Consider the following 8,339-nt stretch of genomic DNA (forward strand, 5'->3'; position numbering starts at 1 on the left):
TGGACTGTGAACTGGGGGGATTGTGTAACAATGAATTATTTTTTTCTTCAAAGAACTGAGGAGGAGATGTGGACAGGGTGGAAAATATGTAACAATGTATGAATGGGGAAAAATAAATGGAAAGAATATGCTGTAAAAATATATATGTTGCGAAACCGGTGGGACCGTATGTGGTGTGTTTGCTCCTGGGCGATTCTTCAACCAATCACAATGTCATCCAACACAGATGTATCACTTTCTTCATATGATGAAGATCAGGGATCCAAATTGAGACGAAAAGCTAAAGAGGCACCATTTGTCCCCATTGGAATGGCGGGCTTTGCTGCAATCGTTGCGTACGGATTGTACAAACTGAAGAACAGGGTGAATACGAAAATGTCCATCCACCTGATCCACATGCGAGTAGTGGCCCAAGGCTTTGTGGTGGGAGCAATGACTATTGGTATGATGTATTCCATGTATCGAGAACACTGGGCCAATCCTAATAAGTCTTAGAAGAAGAGATGCTGCCTCCGCCTTGTTAGTGTTGCTTGATAAGACCCTTCACTTTGAGGTTAGGTGTTTTATGTTAAAAATAAATAATCTGAGTGGTTCCAGTAAGTACATGGTATTTTAGACACAGGCTTTCTTTATTGCATCCTCGACTTACCTTGTGACCAAATTGCCAGTGCCCCAGGTTAGCAAAAATGAAACAGGCCGCCCAAATTCTCAAACTCTTAGGAGGAAATTCTCTTTGAAAAAGACAGCGGGCTGACAGTGAAGGACTTGCAGCGGCTGCGGTACACCCCGTGTCGTGTGGTGTGCTGTGTGCCCCGGTTAACTGGACTCTTTCCTGCCTGCCGTGAGGAGTGACCACGCACCTCAGTTACTCGAGCTCATTGACTCTTTCAAAACCCTCTCAGAAAACAAGATGGAGTACTGGCTCTCACAGCAGAAAAAGTGTATATGTTTAAATTAATCCTAAAAATCTGGCAACAGAAGTAGTATTTATTTTAGAATTGTGCACATAAAGGCTGCTGTAATTGCAGAATTCTATTTTTTTGCTGCTGTCATATTAAAGTAACTTTTCAATGTCCTGTTGACAGAAGTTGTACGTTCTAATTGCTAATCCAACAGTAAATGAAGATCACTTTAAATATATATATATATATATTGCATTAAAAATAATAAAAAAGGGGGGAAAGTGATGTAGAAAACATTGTGTGTGTGCATGACACTGTGTGTGTATGAGAAAGAGAGAGAATGAAAGAAGACTCATATATTAAAAAAATGATACAAAAATTTTAAAAATAATTTCTTTAAAATTTTGTTGAAAACCTTCAGTATTCAACATTGTGCTAATTTCTTTATTCACAATATAAGTACTTATTCTCTCTTCTGCACAGTGAAGCTATACTCAATATATGATTACTGGAGAACAGAGGAATCAGTTTCAGAACGGAGTTTAAACATAGAAATGAAAAATAATTTGAAGTCAGAGTTCTCTCCAGCAAAATCCAAATAGTTAGCTTTGATTTAGGGGTCACGTTCGTCACTTGTATTTTAATTTACCATACAGTGATGATTTGTATGCCGTTGTGATATTGGAAACTATAACACCAGTATTTCAAAAATTGGTATTTGCCCAACATTTAAAATCATGAATGTAAAAGTCATAGATGCATCCTTTCTCAATTCCTATTCCATGTGTATTCTGAGACAATTATCTGAGAATTTGGACTATATAAAGAAGAATGAAACTTTAGGATTGGAGAAAGAGTCATCAACAGCCTATGTTATACATAACCTTGCTTGATGAATGTAAAAGAGGGCTTGAAGTACTTATTGAAGAATATCAGAGAATACTTTCTTCTTCAACATCAAGGAATAAAAATTCCACACCATTAGATGAGTAAGAAACATCAGAATAGAAAGATTTTCAAAATGAAGCAAGATCAGCATCCCTGGTCGTGGCACCAGAGACATCATTGCTGATGTCTCAATGCAGATGGATCCTGGCTGAATGTAAAGAAACCAGAAGAATGTCTAATTTTTTTCTTCATTTACTATGCAAAGGTGTGTAATTGTGTGGATCCTGACAAGTTGTGGCTGACATTAAGAATGAGAAACCCAGAGCACTTGATTGTGCTCATGTGGAGTCTATACCTATGTAAGGAGGCTGTTGTGCGAATAAACAGGAGAGCACTGCATGTTTTGGAATTGGGAAGAGAGTGTGTCTGTCTGCATACCTGTTCAAACTATATGCTGAGAAAATTATCTGAGAATCTGGACTCTATGAAAAGGAGTGTGGCATCAGGATTGAAGGGAGACTCATCAATAACCTGTGTTGTACAGATAACACAACCTTGTTTTCTGAAAGTGAGGAGGATTTGAAGCACTTCTTATAGAAGGTTAAAGAATACAGTCTTTGGCGTGCATTGTGTCTCAATATCAAGAAAACAAAGATTCTTACGACTAGACCAACAGACAGTGCCATGATGGATGGAGAGGAGGTTGAAACTGTCAACAGCTTCATCTTGCTTGGGTCCACAATTAATATACCTTTGTTACAAGCAGTCAGGAAATAAAATAGAAGCATTGCAATGGGGAAATCTTCAGTTTCCAAATTATTGAGGAGTAGAGATGTCAGTTTGAGAACTAAGGTGTGTCTCATTTAATCCATGGTCTTTCTGATTACTAGTTACACATCCGAGACTGGACAATGAACAATGATGACAGAAAAAGAATTGATGCCTTTCAACTATGTTGCTGGAGAAGAGCATTGAACATCCTATGGAAGGCCAAGAAAATGAATAGATACATCTTGGAAAGTGTGTGGCTGGAGTGCTCTTTGGAGGTAAGAATGATGAGGCATCATCTCATGTACTTTGGACCTATTGCTAGGAGATGCTAGAGGGACATAATATTGGGAAAGGTGTAGGGCTGGCAAAGGATAGGAAGACCCTCAAAGAGGTGGATTGAAAAGTGACTGTTGCAATGGGCTCTTCTGTGTCAAGAAGTGGGAGGATGATGCAGGACAGGACTTTTGTTCTTCAGGTTGCTATGAGTCATACTCGATTTGATGGCACCTAACATCAATAATAATAACAACAGCAGCAGCATAGAAGAAGAAAAGTAATTTCTTTCACTTGAACACACAATCAGTACCCATACACACAATCAGTACCCATGGTATCAGCAATTGAAAAATCAGAGAGGTTACCAAAGATTTATTTAAAGTGCTAAAGCAGAGAGTTGTCACTTTAAAGACTAAAGTACACCTACCCAAGCCATGGTTTTTTCAATTGCTTCATATGAAGATTCATATGAGATTGGAGAAGAATTGGTGCCTTTTACTTGAGGTATTGGCAAAGAGTACTGAATATACCACAAATTGACAAAAGGAAAAATAAACTTTCTTAGAAAAAGTGTAACCATACTCTTTAGAAGCAAGGATGGAGACTTTGGCTCACATATATTGAGCACATTGTCAAGCACATTACATTTCTTGTAAAATGACATCATGGTTGCAAAAGTGAAAGGTTATAAAAAGAAAGGAAGACCCTCAATATGATTGATTGACTAAGTGACTAGAACAATGAGTTTAATCCCTGTCGAAATTATGAGGGTAGCACAGGCCTGAGTCAAGATTTGATGTTTATATTTAGGGTTAAACTGAGTCAAAATCATTGTATGGCGCCTAACAACAAGCAGCCAACTATATAGTTGTTGTTGTGTACCGTAAAATTATAACTGACTCATAGACGACCCACCAGCAGGTTTTCAGAGGCAGTTAATCACATGAGAGGAGATTGCCCATCCTCTCATTGAGCAGTTGGAGGCCTCGAAGCATGTGCCTTTGAGATTACAGAGCAGCTTCTTGCCACTAGGCCACTCAAATTTATTGCTATTGAGTTGGATCTGACACTTAGTTGATCCTTCAACATGATTTCAAAGGCTGTGTTTTGAAAGGAAGGAGAATGACTATCATTCTCTTTTGAACATCAGTGTGATTCCTTACCCAGTAGGTCATACAAGTTCCCATTAAAATTTGGTCGCTATCTTCAGGGTAAATTAATGACCAATAAATACCATCAGCAGCACAAAATAGGTCCTTACAAGGTTGAGGCCATGAAAACTTACTTTCCAAGCATTTTATCAGTTCTTCAATAATTTTACCATTTCTGAGAATAATCATTCCCCTCATGCTATTCTCTACTGGGTTTGCAAAAGTCAGTCAAACCATAAAGATCATACTTAGTTAAGTGGTGCGTGTTTTTTTATAGGTAGTTGTTTTTGTTGTGTGTTATTGAATTGAAACAAACCCATCGGTGACCCTCCACTGGGTTTTCATAAGCAGTAAACTGCATGGGGATAGATTACACATCTTTCTCTGGTACAGCAGCTGGTGAATTTGAATGGTGTGCCTTTGGGATTGCAGCACCGTTTCTTACCACTAGGCCACCCTCCCTTATAAAAAGGGAGATCTGCTGGCACAGTAGTAAGAAGCTGACATAGTCTAGCAGCTGAGCCACGGGAGAATCTCTTCCCACACAATTTAAACTTATTGGAAATTTATTGAAAACTCATTGGAGGGTCAACTCTGGGTTGGTTACAAACAATAAATGATAATTTGTAAAAATATTTATGAGTATACTTCTTTCAACTCATACATGTTTATTATTTTAGTAGTCAAAGTATATTTAATTTTCTTTGTTACTGTTGTGTACCATCAAGTCAGACCCAACCCATAGCTGACTTTCCTGGGTGTTTTCAGAGGCAGTTAATCACACCAGAGAAGACTGCCCATTTTTTCCCCTGGAGGACCTGGTGGCCTCAAACTACATCTCTTTGGAATTGAAATGCAGCTTCTTGCCACTAGGCTACTAGAGCTCCCTTTCTTTGCTAACATTGCAATAAAAGTCTATGAATTATTTTTCATTTTTCCTTATATATTGTCCAACTTGCTTATACTTTAGAGGCATTTGAAAATATTACATGAGTCAGATATAATTCTCAAAGTTTCTGCTTTTAATATTTTAAAGGTTCATTATAACAGATTTGCCTGATGTAATACATTATTTGAAGTCTCAAATATTGCTTTCATGTTGTTGTTGTTTTTGTTATGTGCAGTCGAGTTGCCTGAAACTCATAACGACTCTATGTACAAAAGCCATAAATACAACTGTATCCTGTGCCAATCTATTGTTTCTGACACACCAACCCCCATTACTCCAGTCTCTGAATCAAATATCTCATCAATTGTCTTCCTCTACTGCACTGTCCTTCCACCCTCCCAAGCATGATGCCCCTCTCCAAGGACTGATCCCTTCTTGCAGCATATCCAAAGTATATCAGATAAAGCTTCAGAATCCTAGCCTTCAAGAAGCAGCCTGGTTTAACCCTCTCCAGGTTGAACCTGCTCATTGTCTTACCTGCCCATAGTATAGTCAATACTCTCCAATACCACAGCTCAAAGGTATCAATTCTCCTTCTGTCATCCCTAGTCATTGTCTAGATTTCTGACACATAATGAGTGATTGTAATGATCATGACCTGTATCAGGCGCACCTTAGTTCTAACAGCAGACTTCCCAGTGCAATAAGTCTTTTAATTTCCTGGCTGCTGGTGTCAAGAGTGTTGATTGTGGAGCCAAGCAAACTAAAGTTGTTTATAATCTCAGTCTCTTCACCATCCATCATGATGATGCTGCCAATTGGCTCACTGGTGAGAATCTTTGTTTCCTTGATTTTAAGCTTCATTTTCTGTATTGAAGGCTGCAGTCCTTCTGCCGCAAGCCCTTCAGGTTTTCCTCATTTTCAGTAAGCAGGGTTGTGTCATCTGCATAACGCAGATTGTTGGTGAGTCTTCCTCCAATCCTGATGCTACATTCCTCCTCATATAGCCCAGACTCCTGGATAATCTGTTTCACATATAGATTGAAATGGTATGGAGATAAGACACATCCCTGGCATATATCCTTCCTAATTTTGAGCCATGCATTGTTACCTTCTCTGTTTTGACAACTGCTTCCTGGTCCAAGTATAGGTTTCACATAAGCACTATCAAGTGGTCTGGGATAGGCTTTGATAATAACCATAAGTAAAATTATTTGACAATTTCAATCTTAACTCTCTTTATCATGGTCCAGTTAAGAGGATTTTTCTTTATGCTTTCTTTATACTAAGTAAGACTTTATGTTGAGGGCTATAGTCTTTTAAACTCCATCAGTAATTTCTCCAAGTCTTTTATATTTCCAACATATTTTTATCATCTGTATATTGCAGTTTGTTACTGAGTCTCTCCCCCTTCTAAGACTGCATTCTTCCTCACACTGATTATCTTACAGCATACCAACCGAATCTCAGCAAGTTAGAAACTATTTAAAGCTAACCATCCATTCAGTTTTCAGTGGTAAATAGCATTGGAAGAGATTGTCTACTTCTTCCATTTTGCTGTTGATAGAGTCAAGTCACCAGAGAAGATCGATCTGTGAGTTAGTAGTAGCACAATCTCATATGGTCTACAATTCTGACACAAACTTTTCCTAATTTTAAACAGAAGAGTATCATATTGTTCTGCTTTAATGATTGCTAAGAAGCAATTTATGTATGGGTTGCACATGAACACAGTTCTAGAGTTCTGAGGCTCATTATTTATATTATTTATATTATTCATATTATTATCATTATAAGATTATCAATAATTTGTCATTGTGTACCTAGACTAATCAATAAAACACGAGTAAATATTTTCCCATTTTTCTGCTTTTAGTTAACATCCATTCAGTATTATCAATGACATCCATCAGTCCATATCTTCCAAAATAAGCTTAAATTTTTGTCACTTCCTTGTCAAAACTGATTGAGTTGTTTGGTTTCTGTTTTTCCTCCACTATCTTTATCAATTTGGAAGGAAGAGTGGCATCCACTTCCGTAATAGCTTGCCTCTGGAAACCCTGTGAACTTGGAGAGAGGATGAAAGACACCCAAGCTTTGAGGACTGTCCTGCATAGGGTCGCTATGAGTTGCCTGCGACTCGAAGGCACTTAACAACAACAACATCGACATAGAGAGAGAGAGAGAGATCAGCTGGTCCAGTGGACAGAAAGTGATGCTACCAAGCCAAAGGTGGGTGACTTTTAATCCGCGACCCTCGGGCCTGTCTTTCATTGTTTTTGTTCAGAGATTCCTCTAGGTCATATCACCGTACAGCGGTAACTTGTGGTTGTTGTGAGGCTGAACACTGTGACACAGATGTGTGTCAAATGTGTTAATGGTCAGTTACCCAATGCGGACAGAGAGTAGGGTGGAGCTCTCTGATGAAAACCAGCTTGGAAGGAGGAGTGGCATCCGTTTCCATAATAGCTTGCATCCGAAACCGTATGAACCTGGAGAGAGGATGAAAGGCATCCAAGTGTTGAGAACTCTCTTCATAGGGTCGCTATGAGTCGCCTGCAACTCGACGGCACTTAACAAGTACAACAACAGCATCTTTATCAATATTTTATTGTATGTAATATTAGTAATTACTAAAGCAGATGCAATTAACTACTCTGTATGTGCATTTTGAACCTGTAATTTTAACTGGAGGAGACGACTTACAAACTGCGCAAAGTTGCTGATAGATTTAAGCTGCTGGTGGAATATAATCACTGAAGACCAGACTTTTGTACTGTACTACTGGAGTTTGATAATGTCTGCATTCTGTCGAATCACATTACTTTGATATGGATAAAATTATTATTTACTCTAGTTCACTGACTAGATGGGCTTTTCTTCAAATTTCTTGTTATAAAAAAGAGTAAGCACATCCACTGCTGAATCTGTTTGCTAAAACATACCAATAGCTATTCTAAGTTTCCAGGAGTTTATTTTATTAGCAGGCAAAGCCTTTAGTACATATAGATAGGACTTTTTATGTGACATTGTAACTTGGTGTATTTTTTTCGTCTTGTTTGGTGCTTCTATTATTATTTTGCCCATATAAACTTTCAGGCATGAAGATTGACATATTCTTCAATTTTTCTATTTTGAGAAATTCCAAAAGTGCCTTTTTGTTTCTTTTGACTATTTAACTCTATATCTTTTCACATTTCATTATAATTGTTTATCTTTGCAAGTTATCCTTTGAAATTTTCTGTTTATATGTTTTAATTGATTATTTATTCCACTCTATTTAACTTCCCTGGATTTTAAGGAAAATGTATAAGTCTGTTCTTATATCTATTTTTATCTTTCCATTCTTTCTTATCTTTTTAATATTTTACTTTCTTTCTGTGTGATTTAGTTATGTCATCCTACAACTTATTTGGCCTTTGGTCATTAGTATTCTGTGCATCATATTTATTCTTAATATTA

The 8,339-nt window shown here is 37.6% G+C and overlaps 1 pseudogene; it reads left to right on the forward strand.

The window, feature by feature from the left end:
- Positions 1–210: 210 nt before the first annotated feature.
- Positions 211–495, forward strand: LOC102848234 (annotated as a pseudogene).
- Positions 496–8,339: the final 7,844 nt, after the last annotated feature.

The sequence above is a fragment of the Elephantulus edwardii genome, unplaced genomic scaffold (assembly GCF_000299155.1).
Source record: "Elephantulus edwardii isolate Elephantulus edwardi_28Jun2011 unplaced genomic scaffold, EleEdw1.0 scaffold00044, whole genome shotgun sequence".
NCBI classification, from domain to species: domain Eukaryota; kingdom Metazoa; phylum Chordata; class Mammalia; order Macroscelidea; family Macroscelididae; genus Elephantulus; species Elephantulus edwardii.